Consider the following 22,743-nt stretch of genomic DNA (forward strand, 5'->3'; position numbering starts at 1 on the left):
TTTTTGAAGGTATAAAGCTTGTAGCAACTTGAGCTGTTTTACAATTCAAAATTAATTCCTGACTAGAAGCCAAGAGACAAACAGGTCACCATAAGAAAGGTCAATCTGTCAGACAATATTAAGGAAAGGAATGTGATGGAGCTGTTTTGGAAATTCAACTATATATTAATTGAAAACCACAGAATTCGAGAAATAAAATCACTTCTAGAATTTAAATTAAATCAAAGATCAGATATTTTTTAAAACATCTTCTAAAATTCTGTGCTCCAAGACAATTGAAATTACTCTTCAATACCTTTCCTGAAATATTTTCACCTTCTCTGAAAGCTCTAGAATCTTTACAAGGAGAGATAGTAGAGATGCCTTAGAAGCCAGAGCATGCTTAAAGATTTATCAGCACACTATTACTGTGTAAGTAGCAGCTACTCCAACACACCAGCCTTCTGCTCTGCCAGCAAAAATCTACACAGCAACAAAGAAACTTAATCAGAGAACTGACACAGCTGAAAAAGAACCAAGAACAATTGTGTTTATTCAGCCACATTAGTCTCTCAATGCAGACTCAGACCAATTGGGTATTCTCTCCAAAAGAAGTATTTCTACTCAAATCTGTGATCTCACTAAACTCAACATTAGTCAGCAACCACAGAAGAGGTGATTGGGCCATCATGAAAAAAAAATAATGAAGATACCACTTGAGTGGCCAAAAGAAGTAAACCCAGAAGTAAAAAAATCGCTCTACTTTTTTTTACCCTAGACTTTTTTCTTATCAGCCTCTACTACTAAAGAGTATTAGGTAATAATTTTGGATATACTTTTTCCTCTCCTCTAAACTGATACTTGTTCCAGCTATACTTCTGAAGGACTGAATTTAAGACTACATGTTAGATCTTTTGAAGTTGACTGGACCCACTCAAGGACCCAGTCAAACATGAAACACACTTTTCCCATTTTACAATGCTGAACCTGAATCTCAGAATTGGACCCAAAGAGTCTTTCAGAACTCAATCTGTGAAAACTAATCTATGAAAACTACTAATAGGTTTCAGGAAAGAAAAAAATCAGGATGAAAAATCAGCACAAAATGTCAATACCAATGACTCCAAGTGCAGGACACCATTTAACACACTAAATACAATTGCACTGATTAAACTTTTCTGCCAAAGGAAACGGACCTGTCACACTGTGGTGGTTTGACAGGAAATATGTTTTCTGGGATGCTGTGGTGAGGCCAATTGGTGCTCAGATTTTAATATTGGCACCTAATGTGGCCATTGGGACATTGGACATGCCTCTGAGAACACGGGGTTAAAGCAGGGCTCTCCCCTGGGAGGCTCTCTTGGGTTTCTGGCGGGAAAGAGTTCGGGTCTCTCCCCCGGCCCAGCTGCTGGCTGGGCAGGGGAGGGGAAAAGCCTGGGAGAGGTAGGCCTGAGCCCCGGGGTGGAAGGGTGGAAGAGAGAGAGAGAGAGACACTGGGAGCCATCGGGCAGCCCCCCCTGAGAGACACAGAGAGAAAGAGAGAGAGAGAGCTGGTGCCTGGGACTGTAACCTTGAAGCTGGATAAACATGGGCCTGTGCCGGCAGCACGGCTGGGACGGAGAAGAAGGGGGGTGTGCTTTTAGGAGCCGCTTGTAGGAGCTTTTAACCCCTTTTCGGACAATGAAAACTTTACAGAACATTGACCTTTCCTAGAAGAGAGATAGAGTGGAAGATGAAGAAGGAAATGGGCAAGTGTGAGAGAGGTCTGGGCAAGTGAGAGATGTTGGAAGAACAGAGAAGAATCTTAGTGGGAAGAGATGATGGAGTGGCTTTTGCTGGACTCTTTTTGTACAGCCATGGACAGAACCATGTTCCTTGTGATACTGGGACTGCATCCAGGGGGAGGCAATGCCTCAGGACCAAGAGGGTTCAGTGTTGGTGCCCCTCAGCCCCAGGGGGTGAAATATGGGGGGGACAGGTGTCCCAAAGTTGAGACTGTGCCTTTTTGGAGAGGGATGAAGCATCCTTAAAAGTCGACCCTAGAAGCAGCTCTGGTCCGTGTTCAATGGTGAGAGCGCTGGACATGAAAGGAAGAGGTCACCATGGGCACAAGAAGGACTCCTTCTCCTCTTGATGAACTCAGGATGGAGTATTCTGAAGGGTGGTGCCGGACTGAGAGTCAATGGTTTGGGGGATGTATTGTATTGGGAATTTGGTGGGGAGGAGGAGAAGGAGATGTATTTGTGAAGATTTCATTTTCCTTGTGGGTTTCTTTTTTTTTTTTTCTCCCTTTCCCTTGTAGTTTAGTTAATTTTTTTTTTTTCCTAAGTGGGAGCCTGCTTTGTTTATTCTTGCTCACATCTCACAGCAGAAACCAGGGAGAGGGTATTCTCATGGGGGCACTGGCATTGTGCCAGTGTTAAACCATGACACACACCACATCTTTGCCTGTCCATCCCATTAAACTTTGGTTCTCCATCTTGCTTCAATCAAGCTTAAAAAAGCGTAGGAGACGCACACAGAGAGGAGGCTTCAGGAGTGCTCAGTTGTTAAACACCTCACTGCACAGCCAATGACTACACAGTGGTGGTTTAATAAATCATCTCTTGTCTGACAAGGATGCTTTAAGGGGACTGTTGCTTGTTGTGGAAACACAGAAAATAAAACTCGGGCTTTCTTAGGTCATCTGGATGGAAAGTGGATCTGAATTCCAGTTCACTGGACTAAGTCTTTTCAAGATATTCTGAGAGGGTAAAGGTGAATTTAGGAAAACTAATAATGAGGTCCTTTATCCACTTGGATACTGTGCTTCCCAATACTCAGAGAAAACCACAGGAACAGTTTAATTAGGTCTCCACTATTATCTAAAGGGATTCTTATGGAAACTTGTTTAATAGCTGCAGACAACTGAACTGGTCCAACAGGATGTGGAAAGAACAGTAAAATATGGAATATTCATGCAGACTATTGACCCTGGCTGGACTCCAGGTGCCCACCAAAGTCACAGTCCCATCCCTCCTCAGCTGGACAAGGGAAAGAAAATATAACACAGGGTTTGTGAGTCAAGATAAGGGCAGGGAGAAATCTCTCACTATCACAGCCAAACAGATTCAAGATGGGGAAATCAGTTCAGTTTATTACCAATCAAATCAGACTAGGATGAGAAATAAAACCAAATCTTTAAAAAACTTTCCTCATGCCCCTCCCAGCTTTCCAGGCTCAACTTCTCTCCTAGTTTTCTTAACCTTCTCCTCCCCCTAGCAGCACAGGGGAACAGGGAATGAGGGTTAAAATCAGTTCATCACATCCTGGCTCTGCCTCTCCTTCCTCCACAGAGGGAGGATTACTCACACTTCTCCCCTGTTCCCACAGGAAGCAGCTCTTGACAAACTTCTCCAACCTGAGTCCTTCCCATGTGCTGCACTTCTTCATGAACTGCTCCAGCATGGCTCCCCCTTCCATAGGGTGCAGCCAGTGGCAGGTCCCTCTGGGAGATAACTGCCATTGGTTCCATTGGACATGGGAAGTTTCTAGCAGCTTCTCAGAGAAGAGGCCTCTAAGTGAGTCACTAACAAAACCCTGCCACACAAGCCCAGCGCAATCCAGTGACAAAGCACACATGCAGCCTAAGTGGTCCCTTTGCTCTGAAACACACCCAAAGCAGACGGACCTGACCAAAGCACCAAAAATTCCTGGAACACATTTTGTACTCACCTCCTCTGCAGGTTTACAGCCATCTGGATGGTCCACTAGCACTGGTGGCAAAATCCTGACACATTGCTCCAGAGCACCTGTGGCAGGAACCATACAGCAACAGACTGGCCTAGGCCATTCCAACATGAACGTAGAAGCAAAAGAGGTATTCCACCAGAAAGGTCTTAAGGCTGTCCTAGAGGAAAAACAGAAATTCAGATAAGTTCCTAGCTCAGTTCTGGCAGTGCTTGAGGTGCAAGGGGAAGAAAGTTTCCCATTTAAGATTTCAAAATCTAAAATCCCATGCAAGGGAGAAGGAGTCAAAGACTGTTTCTAAAAAGAGGCAGTGAACTGTGCTTGTGAGGAAAACAACATATGCAGGGAAGAGTGGAGAGGTGGAACAAGTCATCAACATTTTTTAGCCTTCCAGATGATATGATTTAAGTGGGAGGACTGCCTGTCCTCCCAAATAAGCTGTTATCTATTTTTGAGTTCTATATATGTCGTTCTCTATCCAATCATGAATACTTAGCACAACAAACTATGAATTGTTCTCAATAAGGCAAGAAAACAGCCTCCTCAAAAACAGCACACATTCACATGAGCAGTTCCCCAGATGATCACTCTTTTGGACTAAATCTTCCTATACATATTCTAGTTTATAGATGTAGGGGTTTTTACATTCTTTCATCTCTCGCCCACAAGTTAAACATTAGCATTTATAATGACAGCTTTTGGAAAAAAAAGGTGCTATTACAGTAACACAGACTTGACGCTTAAGAAGCAACATTTTTTCACTTCTAGAAAAAAAAGTGACACCTGAAAAATGATGCCTGAGCCTTTCCAAGTCTTATCCATTAAAACTGTAGCAATACTGAATGAATTCCTTCAAATCTCTGCCTTTGCCCAGTTAACACAGCAATGTCTGAAAGAAATTCTTAACAGCTGAAAACTAAAGAATGTGTCTTAACATTCAAGAGAGATTTGATCAATTTTTAATGCAATTGAAATTTGTCTACACTTGGGTAATATTTGCCATGTATTATTCAAGCTTGTATCTTGCACTTGCCATATATCTGAACCTACTAAGCTAGTCAAGTTTCTTGACTGCCTGCCTCTGCCTGTTTAAACTTTTACCTCTAGGTATCTATCCAGGTGAAAAACTTTGTAGAAAGCAGAAAAAAAAAAAAGTTGCTGATACTATGGTAACACGACAGTATGGAGAAAGCATATGGTAAGGAAGGTTAAGATTGGCAGTGATAGAAAAGGTGTTTGTCAACCACCTAACTATTAATTATTACCCCAAAAAATACCCTGAAGCAGATAAAATTAGTGTAATACTTGGCAGTTTCCTTTTTTTTGGCATACCAAAGTAGAAGGGGAAAATGTCTTGTCTTAAAGTCTGATTATTAATAGAACTGGCTAAAGAGCTCCTTGAAATGATACCAATTTGTACCAAATCTGAAAAAGTCAGGGAAGTTTCAATGGCCAGAAAAATATGATCCAAGACACATCCAGCAGGAAACCTAACATAAATAATGTTTGTTTCTTTTCTGAACAGGTTAATATAGGAGATCATGACATCATTCTGAAGAGACCCAACCTCCTTTATCAAAGCCAATTAGCTGTTGCCTTCAAGAGGTTAAACAGATTTCCATGATATATCTGACTAGGTTCTACACACTGCACTGTAACATGCAATACACCCACACACAAAAAAATTATGAATGTTGTTTATGTTAAATTAGCCTTTTTTGTAGCACTTTTCTTCACCAAAACACAGGTGCCTTACAGGGGTGGGTGGAGAACACGATCCATGTTTACCAATGGGGAAACAGGTCTGTTACTGGCCAGGTGGCTGGCAAGTCTGGGAGATAATTTTCTTCTACCTGTCTAAAGTTAAAACTGAAGTGTCTCTCTCTACATCTGGCTGGTTAGATGAAGATCCATACTTTAGTGATTTTGCTAATTTATATTTTTTCAAAGGATCCTAAGATTCTTTGCTCAGTGCTGTCCAGACACTGACTAGAAGTAGTCCTTACAAATCACAAAACTGGAAGCCAAACAGTGAGAGGTGGACACACAGGGAATGGCCCATGTTGCCATTAGTAAGCAAGGCACAGCTACCAAGCGCAGATGTTCACTTATTTGTAGCGAGCTTCCACACACTTAAAAGCTTATTATTTCCCTTGATCTTTTCTTTGCATTACAAAAATGCCAATTCAATCATTCCTTCTGCCCACAGCACCTTTTTTAAATCATCAGTCATTACACTCCTGAGGCAAATTAAGTACACCTACATCTTTCTTGAAGTACAATGGCCAAAACAGATACACCACTTGAATTTCACAATATAGAACAAAGCAAAAGGTTCAACTCCTCATCTTCCAGATTAGACCACCAATTAGTCATGCCAATACATACACACATCTCTTCTTTGTCAACCATACTGCACTGTCAGCTCTCATTTTATAATCCATGCTGAGGAATGGAGTGACAGCAGAAACTTAACAGATGTTCTCCATATTTTCTTTTGACCTAAATATACAGCATTCAACTTATTTTTCTAAATCAAATCCAATTCTCCCAGGCCATCTTTCCAAAATTTAAGATTTTTCTGAATTGCCATCCCACCTTTGTGTAACTGCATTTATTCCCAAACACATCTTTAGATTTCATAACCATACGCTAATTAGCCAGTATGAACAAGAACAGTTAGCCGAAACAATTTTACAAAATCCCATACAATAGGCTTTCCTTGCTACTGAAGAGAACTACTGGAAAACCTCTGGTTACTGTTAACCTAATGAGTTTACACATATCCTAAAATAGCTTTTTTTATCTAGGCCGTATTTCCTTAGTTTGCTCTGTAACAGTATCGCATGTGGCTTTCTCCTGTCCACAAGCTTCCTGTTAGAGAGGATATTACATTACCTTGATTATGCATTTCTGATCTTCACAGAATCATAAAATGGTTTGGATTGGAAAGAAACTTAAAGACCATCCAGTTCCAGCCCCCCACCACAGGAAGGGACACCTTCCACCAGAACAGGTTGCTGAAGCCCCATCCAATCTGGCTTTGAATACTTCCAGGGACTGGGCATCCATAACATCTCTGGGCAACCTGTTCTTGTGCCTTACCACCCTCACAATAAAGTTCTTTTTATATCTAATCTGTATCTACCCTCTTTCAGTTTAAAGTCAATACCCATTGTCCTATAATTATCTGTCCTTGTAAAAATCCCCTTCCCAACTCTCTTTTAGCTCCCTTTAGGTACTGGAAGGTCTAAGGTCTCCCTGCAGCCCTCTCTTCTCCAGGCAGAAATCTCTCAGCCTGTCTGCACAGGAGATGTGCTCCAGCCCTCTGATCATCTTGGTGTTCCTCCTCTGGACTCATTCCAGCAGGTGCACATGGTTCCTTTGCTGGAGGCCCAGAGCTGGGCACTGCACTGCAGCTGGGGTCTCACCAGAGCAGAGCAGAGGGGCAGAGTCCCCCACCCCCTTGCCCTGCTGTTTTGGAAACAGCCCAGGGCATGCTCATCCTTCTGGGCTGTGAGTGCACATTGCTGGGTGATCTTGAGCTTCTCATCCACTAACTAAACCACTCCCCACCCAACCTGTATTTGTACCCCAGGTCAATTCCCCATCCCCCCACCTCCTGCTTACATACAGGGCAGGATGTTCTGTGGTATGGAATGTCCCTTTGGCCAGTTTAGCTCAGCTGAACCAGCCATGCTCCCTCCCAGCTTTTTGCAAATCCCCTCACCATCAAGAGCATGAGGCACTAAAAATTCCTGGCCTTGGAGTAAGTCCTACTTAGCAACAACTAAAACATCAGTGTGTTATCAATATCATACTAAATCCAAAACACAACTCTGTACCAGCTACTAAGAAGAAAATTAATTCTATCACAGCCAAAAACAGGACATCACTTAGAAATGAAGAATAGGTTTAAATAAGTTTCAAATAAACCTAACAAATTTTAGCCAGTCAATCTAAAATGCTGACCAGATTCACAGCTACAATGTTTGTAGAGTGCAAAATATAACTGTCTCATATTCAAGCAAGTCACTTATCTGAATAGTCTCAATATTTGCATTCCTATTATGCAGAGAACTTTCTTCTGATACATTTAATGTTTAAAACAGCAACAATCATGCAGAGCTATCTATGCCCAATGAAATAGCTATCCCTACTTGTCACACTGCACTTACCACTTTCACCTCTTCCTAAATATGATAGGGATTGACTGTATGATTTTTTAGCCATGCATTACCTTTCTAGTCTGTGCAGTCAATTTCTTCTGTAGTCAGTGAAACACCTCCCTACACATACGAAACCACGCACGTGCCATAAAATATGGAGCCAACTCCATTGCATCAACTTTTTTTTCTACCAACTCATTACAATGGTATGACCCCACACAAGGTCAGAAAAGTCAGTGCAAGAGACTGAACAGAACAGCATTAAATTATTAGGGTGCCACTAAACTCTGAAGAAAACAGATTTGTAACAGTGAGAAAACCACATTGTCTTCCTGTTATTCCTGAAGTGGCCAAAAATACATAAAAACCCAGAGTGTACAACAAAACAACCACAGTTTTGTTTCATAAGTCTCCATGCCTTTATCTTATACAGAAAGACAGCAAGGGTAAAAAAATCGTTTGAGTAAATCTTCCTTAAGGGAGACAATTCAAAGATTTTTTTTTTTCCTGCATGCACTTTGTTTCAAAAAAAAGATTCATAGGCAGCATTTATAACAGAAGCAGCAAAATCATAAAGACAGGAATTATGTTTAACAGCTGTTAAATACACACTGCTATCGTATTACCTCGCCAAAACTTAGGAAAAAACTGTCAAGGTAACAGTGGCTTTGATCAGACTGACATCTAAAATGCATGTCACTGCTTTTCTTGGCCTTCACTAACAGGTTGTTCACCAACCAAGCAATGATTCTGGCACACACAGCCATGCAAACAATGCAGCAGCACCTTCTTCTCACAGGTCTCCTGCTGCCCATGGGGACAAGGACTCAAAGCAGCACAAGCCAACACAAGCAGTGTATGAAAGGGACCAAAAGTGATGGAACCCACAGAGGTATTTTGAAGTAAATATGATTTTTAGAAGTTAATTGTAAAATGCACCCCAACCTGTACCCCCAAATCAAGACTACTGAAAAGCTCTATTTCATGTTGCTTGAGAGCACTACACTGCTGGAAAGCACCAGAAAAAAAACCCAAAATACAAGAGAGTCTACTGCTCTCACCAGTGAAGTGTATACTGTCATATTCTGCATCACTACTAAATCCCTTTGGACTGTAAGAAATAGCTTTTTCATAATATAAACTACCTACACAGAATTGTTTAACTCATCCAAAAAAACAAAATAAAATTTAAAAAAAAATAGAGAAAAAGCTCTCTTTCATAACCTCACAACTGCTCTCCAAAAAGACGAAAACCCAAATTATTTAAAAATCAGGAGAAGCACTGCAGGTTTGTAAAGATGACAGAAATCTTTTTTAACTATCATAATTCAAAAACATTAGTAAGGCAATCAGCAAAACCAGTTTATTTTGATAGCATTAACTTACACCAGTTTTAAGTAGGAGCACAGAGCATCAATCCAGACATGCTTGCCTCCAGTGGGACTATCAACAAAGAGTTGTGTGTTGACTGCTGTGAGCTGGCAGACACCCTCTGCACCTTCTCTTCAGCCACCAGGAAACACTACCCTCATTGTTCCACAAGTATGCAAAGCAACCAGCACTGGTGTGTATGGAGGATGTGAGCCACAGTGAAAAATGCATTAGACACCTCTCAGCCCCTTCAGCTGACAAAACATTCACTATGAAGGAATCCAGAAGCCAAAAAAAAATTAATGTTTGTGTCAACTAAAGTGTTTTGTTTGCATTTGTTTGTTTATAAAGAGTGGGTAGCGTAGTTTTCCAGTAATGTTTCCATTGTAATAGGCTATGAAAACATAAAGACTGAGCTGTACTTTGCTCTAAAAATTCCACTTTCCTATCCAATTTCAACTGCAGTCTTGTCCTCTCTACCCTTGCTGGGAAGAGCTCAGGTGGGCCCAGCAGCAGATGCACATCCCTGCCACTGTAGACAACACATTTCCTGTGTAAAGAGCACTGACTTTGGACCTCACCCGCAACTCTTCACCACAAGTTACATGAAGCTCAGGAGACATCAGATGGTTATCACTCACTCTAACAGATCAAGTCACCTTCCCCAAAAAAACACAAGTATGGCAGCAGCCTCTGACCCAGCAGCAGCAACCGGGCAGGATCACCAGCCCCTCTAGGGTTCAGACCAGCAGTAACCCCAGCTACACATGTGTGTGTGTGCATAGCCACGTATACAATGTGAATTTCTTCCCTTAGTTCTGACAAATGTAGCTCAGTTCCCGTTTTCAGAATACTGCTCTTTGCTAGAAAAAGTGTACATAATATTAACACTGGCAAATGCATTAACAAGGGCCCCTTCAGCTGAGAAAGATGGGGCTTTAACATTTTCTAGCCTTCCCCAACTCATGAGAAAAGACCAAATGTTTCCAGACCTACTGAGTAAAAACATCCTATTTAATAATGAATGCAAAATAGCTAAATACATAACTACATTAAAATCAATGACAGCTGCCCTCATAAATTTTACATTCTGTAAAATTGCATGCCCTATGATCAATGTTTTTTTCAACAGCATGCAGAGGGCTTCAGGAGAGCTGCCTGCTTTATTCTAGGTTTAATATTCAAATGAATAATCTGTAACCTCCCTTTCTCTGATCTGATGCAAACACCCAGACAGTAGTAAAGCTTACAGGTGTGGATGGCACGGGAGAACAGAGTTTAGGGTAAAAAAATGTATATAAGTTATTCCCATACCCATTTTATTAATTTCCACTGATAATTACTAATGGAACTACAGAGTGAAATAACTACAAATATTTCCCATTACTTCAGATGATCAGAGAGATCCAAAATCACAGACATTCAAATATACAGTCTTTATGGTGCTTAAAGGACCACAACTTCTGCCTTCCATGGGCCAAGAAATGAGTTCTCAAGTGTTAACAACTGCAGGATAATAAAGTTACAGCAACTCTATGCTACATGCAGAGAAAGAGAACTGAATTGTTCTACTTCTAACCAAAGGCTTAGATTTTTTGAGTTCACACACATTGAGGATTATAGCAGGAATGATAGCACATTACTTAAGAGTGAGAAAAGTGGGAGGGGGAGGTAACTAAGCAAGATCCTAAGACTTGCCATTCACAAGAGGCAGTACTTGAAATAAATCAACCAGTAAATTTGCAAAAGCAAATGTCACATTTACACAATGCTTCTCAACATTTACAAAGGGCATCAATGATATTAATATTTTCTCACAAAGATAATAAACAAAGTGCTAAGTGGTAGAAAATCCCCAAAGTAAAACCACTGCGCCACACATCTAATTATGTCTCTTTGGACACTGAGAAATCATTTCTTGCAGCACTCTGGCATGAGACAGACCACTGTCTATTCAGCTCTATAGCTTCATTGCAAAATAAATATAAATATTGGAGTTCTAAATTAAATCATTTGTGGCTGTACACAAAGCTAAAAAAGGCTGTTTATATATTTACCAACTTAGGAACCAAATGAAACTATAAAAAACCCCTCACAAATCTAACAGGAAGCAGTTTTTTGCACTATGTAATTAGCACTTGTTAATCAAAGAGGAAAATGAGAAAACTGTATTCTTGTCCACAAGCTTTTACTAAGTCTTAAATCATCACACATTACAATATTAGCCCCCAGTACATAATTGAAATCATAGAGACAGCTGTTTCAGAGGTGAACAAGCACATCATAACTCCAAAGTCCAAAATACCACATTGCTTATTAGGAGGACTTTAACTCAGGGAACAGATAAATTTACAGTACACAAAAGTAAACCTTTAGAAAAAAAGTTACCCTAGGGCACAGAAGTAGTACAGACAACCTCCCCTAGGGGAAAAAAAAAAGAAAGAAAATGTCTGGCCTAGGGACTCAGTCCTTTGAAAATATTAATGTTCTATTTAAAAAACAAAATTTTGTGGTGAGGGAAATAGTGAAGAGGGAATGGTTTTCTGCCTTCTGCCAGATTTAAAGCTTTTCAGTAAGACTGTCTGTCAGTGTCAACAGGAGAAAACATACCCAAACCAACAAACTGCTTGGCTGAGCATATGTCTTCATGCACAAATACTAACCCTCCCACAGAAATTCTAGTTTCGGATATATGCATCTGCCTCCAGGCAAAGCTCTGCTGCTTGCAACAGTATCTGAAATTTGGCTGAGCTGACAAATGACTATCATTTCTCACTTGCAAGAGTAGCAAGATCACTTTAAACAACAGCAGCAACAAAATATTCCATTTTTCTAAGGAAAATAAAGCAGGCAAACTTTTTCTGGCTTCAGGTGAGATAATGGTCCCTAATTCAGGAAGTTTTGTTTACCATGGAGGAACACAGGAAACATTACGTTATCAAGTTTCCAAAACAATGGATTCAGTTAGTAATACAGATCCCAATATTTTTCTTGTCCCTTTTTTGTAAAGTCAGTAACTACTTTCAGGTAGTTGAAACAGCATTCTGAAAGCCATTAACACTGTCAAAACAAGGATGAGGAAACTGCGACAATAACCCAATGAATTAGCTTTTCTAAAAAAAGCACTGCTGTTTTAATGCAGCCTTTGGCAATGCAGCAATCCAGCCCACAGTTTCCCAAATCATGCTGCAAACCTTCAGGTTTCTTCCTAGAAATATCCCATTTCATTTGATTTACTAATTGCTGAGTCAGTCAGCTGTTTGCAGCATCTTTCTTTTTACAAACACAAACCCAAAAGATATTTCAGTATGCAGGAAACAAGGTATGCAGTTTACAAATACATCAAGCTTAAAAGACGTGGAAAGAAAAAGTCAAGAAAGCTTAAAATCAGCACTGCAGCTCAAGGACTGCATAATGACACCCCTAGTCCCTAAGCATTTGCTCTATCCCCACACTTCTTTCTGACAACATCACAGTAACAGATTCAGAGCTAATTCAGCACAGAAATAAACTGCAATCGAGAAATTTTTGCAATCTATTTCACAATACTTGCCTGAGCAAGGGAAGGAATGACCAGGAAAAGACTTTACTTCAGCAGGAGAGGCAGACACATGATGCTAACAATGCAATTTATAAATTTTGAGAGTTTCCACTTTTCTTACACTAAATCTCAAAATGCCTATTATGTGGTAATTCTATCTTCTATTTTGTCCAACTCTGTAGTGGTTTTCAGTTATTCTTTATCAGTTTACCACCTCAATTTTGCCAGCTCCTGAGCAGCTGGGCCACAAACATTGTTAATTACATCATAACATCATGAGGAAAGGATTATTAATCTGATATTTGGCAGAATGCTTCAGGGAATGAGAAACTTTCATTGCTGGAAATCTCCACCAGTTACTCAGATATGAATTTGACCATTTAGCATTTTCAATAACCGGAAAGACATGAGTTGCTTCCCTTAACACCTGATTCAGGATTGAGGAATAATTCTTGCTTGAATATTCCAGAAAGAGATGAAACAGGAATCTTCCATACAGGCTCATCCTAGTATACATCATAATCTAGGTAGCAATATGAAAACAAGCAGAACGTTGACGTTTCTAATCAGCCCCTAAAAACAAAATTATTTAAGATAGATTAGTGCAACAAGCAGGCTAGGCACCCACTATGCTGAAGGAGAGTCAGGATATTGAGAACTATCACTTACAGAAGAATAAAATCAGAACTTTTTATTTTATGAGTGGGTCTGCTGCTATGCTAGAGAACATTTCAGCACGCATCAAAATGAAAGAAGGCACCTTTTAAAAATACAATTAAATGAAAAGCAATAAAAAAATTATCACACTACTTTTGTTCAGTCAACACTGAATTCCTTTGGACACATAGGAAAAAAATTTGGAAGCACTATACTGTCTTAAACCACTTAACCCAAAATGTTTAACTTTCATGCAGCAAAGCAAGCAGGGAGCTCTCAATACTTCTGCCAATCTCATGACAGACCAAAGCAAAGCCTCCCCACTCATTCAGCTCTCAGCTCAACTGTTTGACAAAGTTATATGCTTTGCAAATGACTCCTCAACATTGGCTCAGGTGGAAAGTATCAACTAACTTTTCTGTATAGGTTAGGAAATCTACTGTGCTATTTAAAGACTCAAATTCAACTCATCATTAGTAACTAAACTAGAGAAAGCGGTGCCAGCTAAAACAGCATTTCTAAAACCTTCCTCTGCAAATGAAAATCTCAGGCTTGCAAATTCCTCCCTGTGAGGCTCCCACCAAATAAGAACATTCATTTGTCAAAATATCTGAGCTGAGTTTACATGATGATAGATGAAAATTTAACTTGAAAATACTTTGATATAAAATTAAGAATCAACTTATAAGTAGTAGTCCAAGTGCTTCATCAGCTTCAAAAGAACAGCAAATGCTGAGAATGGGTATTTGCTTTGCAAGCTGAAGTGTTCTACAGACCAAGAATGCTCAAACCAATGATTTGTCAGCATTGCTCTTACATTTGTAGCAAAAAGTGTTGCATACTTCCAGAAAGCAAGCTCTAAATAAACTCTAAATAAAAATATGATGACTTAAATACGATCCTTTCAGCAAAAGCCTTATCAGCCTTCCATATTAATGGAAAAATTACATACAGAATGGAAAATTAAATTTGATTTTTTCCAAACCATAATGACATTCTGCTAATTCATCGAGAATGAATATGGCAAAAAAAGTTTGTAAAAGACTTATAGTTCAATGTTATCTTCAGCTCATGAATATAAAAGAAAATTACAAGTATTTAAAGAACACGTACATCTAACTTCTTATATATGGTCCACAGTTTGGAATACCATGTAACTTTTTGCTCAAGAGACATCATGTCTTATCCAAATACAGATACTGTCTTTCCCACCTCCCCAACAATTATTCCAGCACACCCCAGGACTATATTGGTGTGCCCCATGCACTAAATGAAAGCAGAAAATGTGACTATTCTATATTTTACTGGGGCATATAAACCCATCCCAGATTTTGCAAAGATCCCACTGGTATTTTCCTGGAAACTAAATCCTATGTCAGAGTAAATTTTGCCCTTGTCAGAGTCCAGAGGGACAGGAAGGAAGAAGGTCAAACTGATGTTTTTCCTATGTGAAATTGGCTGAACAGGCACTAGTCAGAACTTTTATCTGTCAATAGGTGAATTGTTCCAAATCAACACTTCCACATTCCCTTCACAGTTCTGGATTTGCCATCTCTTTTACTAATTACCTTGCTATACCTATGTAACATCACTATTTGACAGAAGAAGTAGTGAAATATTATTTAGCCATTGAAATATTTCGTTATCTTCTAGAGCAACACATTTTATTCTGTCTTGCCAACTTTTCTGTTCCCTTTTCCTACAGAATTTATGTTGCCCAGTACCTGTCTGACTTTATTTTGAGCTCCTGATGAACCTGCAAAAGCCTCTGATTCTGACACAATGCAAACTACTTTTACCTGCTAAAAGATGCGTGGTAGCATCACTCTTGCCATCCAATCCCAATTCTCCTCAATCTCAAATATTTGCTCTTTGAGGCAATCTACTTCTGCAATAGTTCTCCACAAAGCAATGTCTCATTATCAGATTTTAAAGCAGGAGGCCTAGCCTCTAACTATTTACGAGGTACACACTTACCGAAATAATTCCAAGCTGAGGAGCCAACAGTACAGTTTTTCAATATTGTGACCCAGTGATTTACTTATAATGCTTTGAAAAGTATGTCAGTGACCCATGAACATCACCAGAATGGCAGGAAATTCAAGTGTAGCAGGATGTTTTATATTACATGCAATTTGGAATTTTTTTGCTAACATGCAGAGTAATCCCTGTCAGAAAGACCAAGCTAAACATATAATTCAGATACCATTACCAAGAGATTAAAAAATAGATACAATGCACCTTAAGACAACTACACTTTTTCTTAGGATTTAGTAATTTCAAGGCTTGATGCAACCAACTCCTTTCATGATTACACTGGTTTGTGCCAAGAAAGTTAATATTTATTACATGTACAAAAGCAGATAATTAAGGTAAAAACTGGAATGAAAGTACAGGTAACAGCAATGTTAAAAATCTGTCCATTCTTACACTAACATTTCACTTCAGTAACAGTCAAGTCTTTAAAATCATATCAGCTACTAGCATTCATTAAGAAAAGTCAAGAGTATTGTTTATTAGAGCAAGGTATATAAGGTATTGTTTATAAGAGTATGGTAACCCCATAAGAATAAGGTACCCAGTTTGATTTTAGTGCAGGAAATATCAGCACAAAGACAGTAAATTAAGATTCTTTCCTTCTTTTTCCTCATGCAATTCAGAAAGCAAATAACCTGGGTTATCACTCTTCTTAATTACACCAGCTTACACACTTTATATGTATGAACAATACATTAATCTTTTCATCTAGTCTGCTCTCCTGTTCTCCTCTTTGGTTTCCCAACAGAGGAACAGGAGATGTCATACTTACAAAATAGTCACTTTATCAGCTAATTGTCTCTTCTACCAGCAACTTTCAACTATTCCCATTAAGAATAAAAGATACAAAAATAACTCTTTCCATAAATTCAGACCAAATAGTTCCTAAGCAAACTGTGGAAATTTTGTTTCAGGAAGAAGAAACATGATCAACCATCCATTAATATAAGTAGACCAGTTTAACTTTTACCACTATGCTTTTCTAATAAACTGCCCTGTAGCAGCAGCTGGATACTTTTTTTTTTATAATTTACAAGGAGCAGCTGCAGTATCAGGCACAGCACACTAAAAAAAAAAAAAAAAAACAAACTGACAGAATGTTAATACTTAGAAATAAATTGTGGTCTATCTGCAAACATATCTTGTTAAAACAATTTATCCTGCCTTGTGGAAAGTAGAATTTTGGGTTTGTCTTCCACAGACAACAATAACCTCAGCACCTTGCTGCTGCTGCCTCTTACAAGCTCACCTTTATTCCTCCACCTCCAAAATGTCCATTCCCCTCACAATACTAAGACATCTTTTCTATGCCTCTTAATTACCAAATCGTCAGTGGGTATCAGATGCTAAGGTTTGTTCCAAGGTTCAGGTATCCCATCTGGCCAGTCAAAAGCAAGGCTCACTGCTGAACTGGCAGGCTAGAAAACAACAGGTAAAAGTTGAGTTGCCTTTTTCAATTTTCTCCAAAATTGTGTCAATTTAATATTTTGGGGATTTTTGCCCATCAAAAATCAACAATCAACAAACTGGAGCAGGAGGGTGGTGGGGGCACAGGGTAACAATGAGGGAGGACTGAGGGTGAACAGAGTAGGAGATCAAACTGTCTTGAAAAGGCAACTCTTCCTCTCCAGCCAAAAAGATTTTTATTGCCTGACTGGGGCAATCTTCAAGTAAAAACACTACTAGCTTTTACAAAAAGGAGTACCACATGTCAATGTCACCACACTTGACATAGGATCAGAAACCAGGCAGACAAACTGTGGGCAGAGAACAGAATCCCAGCCAGTGGTGCTACACCCAGGGAAATGCCCCTCCCATCACTTAAGTCTGGACATTTGATCCATACATATGCAGGCAAAGCCAAACGTTTTCAAGTTTTGTGTATTCGCTTTTTGTGTATTAAAGTTTTGTCCTTAACTTTCCTCTCTCTTGAAAGAGTAAAAAAAAAATTTTTTTATTCATCTTAAGCTTTCTTTTTGAAGCTGAACAGAAAACAGTATTTCCTCCATTAACCTTCATTTACAGTGGATACAAAGATTTTCAGACATATACACAGTTTTAACACAGAAGTGTTTTAAAATTTCCCTAGTTTACACACAGTTGACTTCATAAGCTTGGAGGCTTTTCATTTATGTTCCTCCACAAACATTCAAGCTTTTACGATTTTTTTTGGCTTTTTACCCATCCATCTGAAACAAATCCCTTCTGGAAAAGGAAGATAATTCTTCAACAAGTATGCATAAGACTGGTTAAACTTCTCCAGTTCCAGCCACCACCAAAAGAGCTAAACTCCTTTCCTCAAAACCTAAGACTTGGAAATGGAAATTTTAAACACAGTGTTTGTCAGTTGGGCCATTGTGATGATTTCCTCTTCAATAAGCCTGACCACAACTGGACTTCAATCTACTTCAAATACACCAGTCTTCATTTTGCTCTTAAAGCCTTGTCTCACTTCCCTGACATATCCTAGTTTTACCTTTTATGTAACAGTTTAATAAATTGTTAAAACATAAAGAAACTCATTAAGCTATTCAAACTACATTGAAATATCTTTAGTAAATTAAATTATGTCAATAATAACTCACATATAAAGGAAAATAAAAGACCTTACATCTTTTCTGGATACTCTCCAAGCACCAGTACAGTAAAATGAACATTCACAGTTAGCTGACTTTGAGGTAATTTCCTTTTTTTTTAAATTTAAATTCTTGAGTTACACTAAAAGTGATGATTTTCTGGAAAACACTGAGCTTCACTTTCAGACAGCCAGATCTCTAAGAAATGTGAAATCATGTATCAAAACCCCCAAATTACTCTATTATTTTAACTTCCTTTGGATACATTTCTCCACTCTCGTTCTTGAATCATTACCACGTTCTTCTGAATAAAATTAATGATTCACCCAACTACTCATCACATACCCAGACAAATGGAAGAAATGGAGAAATCACAAATCATGGAAACCTAAGGTGGTGTGCTACAACAATAATTGACATAAGCTGTTTTTTAACTAACAATTAGCCAGCATTTTACAAGTGACAGATAAAGAAGCAAACAGTCTGTTAGAATAATGAAAAATTCCTCTTGGGTTTGCTCCACAGAAATATCCCACACAGCTCATCCCTGCCGACGGAAGCGGTAGTGAATCATAGCAGTAAAAGATGGTTTGGTTGTAAGAAAGTTGGTTTCAAATATTTTTACAGCCACAGAGTTGAAAATGTAGCTATGAAGATTGCAAAGTCAAACATCTGATTTGGAAATAAGTGCCTGATGTGCATGGTATTTAACTCTTCTGCACAGAAGTGGTCATAAAGACAGTTTGTTCACCTTAAACATCATTCCATTTTAGATTCTTTGATTAAAAATGCTAGTAATCAAAACTAGCAGAATACTGCAAACTAGTGACCAGAACTCACTGCTATTCAACTCTACTGCAAATAACATGAGGTACACTATAAAAAAAACCAAATAAAAGGCATTGTTTTACTGGCAGAAAGCAAGATGTTTTATGAAGTTTTCCATACAGAGGAAAATGTGGTTAAAAAAGGAGTCCTTAGATGCCTCTCAAATATACATAACACTTGCAAAATATAGAGAAACCATTGTTTCAAGCTCTTAGAAGCTCCTACTGTGTTTGGGAAAGAACAATTTGGGGGAAGAATGAATAGTCATAATAGTCTAAAACTGCATAAGAAAGCTTTGATATGATCCAAAGCAAGAAAATTACATATTGTTGTACTTTCATGAATCAAATCCCAGCTGAGATTGGGTCAATTGGTTTCTTGCACACAGCAGATTTCAAGCATTAACTGCCTGCAGAAGAGTGATTAGTTTTCCTGGACATGGAAAGACAGAATAAAAGATGTGATTTGACAGTGCTGCAAGATCCAAAAGCAACTAAAAGAAAGAAACACGAGGAGGAAAGGAAAGAAGATAAATTATGTCTAGTAACAAGGGGGTTGGTTTAATGGTTTTTATAGTGTTTCTTTTCTTAAAGATTTAACAAATTCAATACACAAGATTACTTTGCTTCCTGTGGGCATTGGTTACCGTAATTTTTTTTTAATTAACTACTGCAGGTATAAAGATTTTATGATTTAGAACTGCAGCACAAAATTAGATATAGAATCTGGCAAGTATATTTTGCTAGAGAAAAAAGTTTTGTGCTGAGTCTGCATACATAATGTATTAATTACTTTAAAATGTTTTAACCAGCTCTGGTTGCTCACTAGACTCCTTGAATTCTTCATGCTTTCTAAACACTCTTTTTCATTTGATGACATGACACCATAGCAGAATAATGTGAATAATATTATGAAATAGCATTTGAGTATGTAATAGCAAAAAAAAAAGGCTGTACCACCTGCCTTTCAATTATCCAAGTTCAGATTTTCTTCAGATGCTCTGATGTACCACATTTAAATATCTTCTTATCTTCCAAATGCACTCTTGCAAGAGTTGATGGATTGCTTAATATTTTCTGCAGGAGTCCATGAGTGTCACTGGGCAGTCATGGTACCAATGCTTTTCTCTTCTTTAACATTTTGTACAACAAAGTTAAAATACAAGCAGTATTTTAACGACCAACACACAACTTTAGACTTGATAAAATATTAATGCAGCTCCTAGCAATTCAATGAATCTATTCACAGCTAAACATCAAATACAAATTTTAGAGCACACAAAAACCTATAATGAACACTATTTTTTTTGTAAAGCTATACTAAGAACAATTTTAAGCCCTCATAACATCAGTTGTTTTGAAGGCTAGATTATCAGCCATTTACTTCTGGAACTCTGTATAGATCAACATCATCTTTAAGGGCAGCTTAGGCTACACAATTTCAAATTCTTTTATTCCAGTGTCCATAAAACCTGTGATATCATACATAAAACCAATTTGATGCTCAAAATAACCCAAAAACCAACAAACTAAAACATCTTTGATGAGTTTGCAATCTAACATAGCAGCAGCTGCCCCACTCTGTTCTATTCTAGCAGGGAACTTGACAAAGAATGAAGAATTCCTGAGCATCCCTCATGTCACATGGTTCTCCCTGTTCACTTCAGTGCCCAATTAAACCACAGCAGAAGCTGCAGGAAAGGGCCCACTGAGCAGCTCGGAGTTGTTTTCTCACAGCTATCTCAGACCACATTCCCAAAAGGTTGCCAGGCTGTCCTTCTAAGATGACAGCTAATTATATTAAAGCTAAATCTGAAGCAAATGTATGTTTAACTTACTGGACTTTCCTATCTGTAACCCTGCTTATACACACACAGCACCAGAGCAAGGAACAAGTCCCAGTAAGAATCTAAAGGCCTTTCAAAGCCTGTAAGAAAGTACAGAGTGTATTTTTGACCTGCATTAGGGCTCATGGAGGTGGTACTGTGCTTTTCTGCTTCCTAAAGTTATTGAACAACTCTGTATTTTTCATGCCATTTCTGATCTTTCAGTTCACAAAAATAAGCCTCAAAATAAAATATTTAGAAACGTCAGCCTGAAGAAGTTCTTCAACTATATAACCATTCTTTGCAGACAGAGGGCCTTAAGGGATGACTTTCTTTTTTCTTGAAATACGTATTTCAAATAAATCAAAGCACCTCTGCTGCACCTTAGGAAGCTTAATATTTGTTGTATGATGTGTACACATCCACACTATCTTCAGAATTTGAAAACAAAACAAGTTTACTAAACTATTACTAATTTAAGTACCCAGCTTTCTAAAATTTCTGATCAGAAAGCCCTGAAGAAAAAATTGGAAGAGTATATTGGAAAAGGGATGAACAAAGTTACACACTGCTAGCAGGGGTGGGGGTTTTCTTTGCTATTCTAAGTAGAGTTGTTATTTAAGTAACTCTTTGGGACTGTTCTGGTGTGCCCTCTTCAACCATTTTTCAAAGAAAAAGATAGCAGATATTTGATTCATTCACATGACATTATAGACAGTAACCTTTAAAACCACAGTCATCTAAAAAAAACAAGTTATGTGAAGATGCATATTTAATTTCTTGATGGCAAACTCAGAAACTGGACATTCAAATTAATATTCCAATCAGGACAAACAGAAATAATTCCTAACAGAAGTATTGTCTGGAAACAGTAGTTAAAGCTGAGTTTTGCACCTAAAATTAGGTTTCAGCTTCTGTGTTTGAAAAGTGTATCAATCCCAATTACCCTAAGTATGTAATGAACTGAAAATTAAATAAATCCATTAGTTTAATTTTAACCTAAATGAGTCCTTAAAGATACTTTAAAAGTGCTCCATCAGTGAATGTTCTCAATTGAATGTATTTAAGGCAGAAACATAATGAACAGGATATGCACATAAGAGCCTGGGCTGCTCTTAATGCTAAATTATTCATAGTGGTAATCAAACTGATGAATGTCACTGAGTGAAAAGACAACTCTGATCAATCTTAATTTTTTGCCCACAACTAATAAGCTTTTGGGCCATCAGAAGATTTGGAAGCCTATTGTACATGGGGTTTGTTTACTCTGTTTTTTAAAAAATTAACACCTAGCACAGTTAAGAACTGACCTCATGAAATGACATCTACTTGTTACCCACTTTGGGTTGGGGTGAGAGGCAGCTTTATGCTTGATCTTAGTCCTTGCTCACCCTGGCCATGGTAGTTAAACTCATTTTTGAATACTGTTGTGGAGACATCTGGTCAAGGGAGGGGATTGTCCTGCTCTTAGGCAGCCTCACCTTGATCCCACACTGAACTGTGTTCAGTTTTGGGCACCACAATACAAGAAAGACACAGAACTATTAGAGAACCTCCAAAGGAGGACAACAAAGATAGTGAAGGGCTTGAGGGAAGCTGAATGAGAAGCAGCTGAAGTCACTTGGTCTGTTCAACCTGGAGAAGACTGAGGGGAGACCCCATCATGGTTACAAATTCCTCATCAGGGGAAGAGGAGGGGCAGGCACTGATCTCTTCTCTGAGGTGACAGTGACAGGACCTGAGGGAGTGGCCTGAAGTTGTGTCTGGGAAGGTCTGGGTTGGACAAGAGGAAAACGTTCTCCACACAGAGAGTGGTCAGGCACTGGAAGTGCCTGGGCTCTCCAGAGGAGTGGTCAGCCAGCCTGACAAGGTTCTAGAAGTGTTTGGACAATGCTCTCAGGCACATGGTGTGACTCTTGGGGATGGGTCCTGTGCACGGACAGGAGCTGGACTCGAAGATCTTTGTGGGTCCTTTCCAACTCAGCATTTTCTGTAATTCAGACCAATACTAAATACTTCTTTGTCTTTAAA

The 22,743-nt window shown here is 38.7% G+C and overlaps 1 protein-coding gene across 2 annotated transcripts in view; it reads right to left on the reverse strand.

Moving 5' to 3' along the window:
* Nucleotides 1-22,743, reverse strand: part of GALNT1 (polypeptide N-acetylgalactosaminyltransferase 1) — an 87,730-nt gene that overhangs the window by 58,399 nt on the left and 6,588 nt on the right. The window contains exon 2 of one of the 2 annotated variants that reach the window (XM_071455044.1): nucleotides 3,694-3,863. The gene's annotated coding sequence lies outside the window, so the exon portion shown is untranslated. Of the gene's footprint in view, nucleotides 1-3,693; nucleotides 3,869-22,743 lie in introns of both variants that reach the window. The other variant, XM_071455037.1, reaches the window with a different exon arrangement.

The sequence above is a fragment of the Agelaius tricolor genome, unplaced genomic scaffold (genome assembly GCF_023055355.1).
Source record: "Agelaius tricolor isolate 1412-34295 unplaced genomic scaffold, bAgeTri1.0.p SCAF_2, whole genome shotgun sequence".
NCBI classification, from domain to species: domain Eukaryota; kingdom Metazoa; phylum Chordata; class Aves; order Passeriformes; family Icteridae; genus Agelaius; species Agelaius tricolor.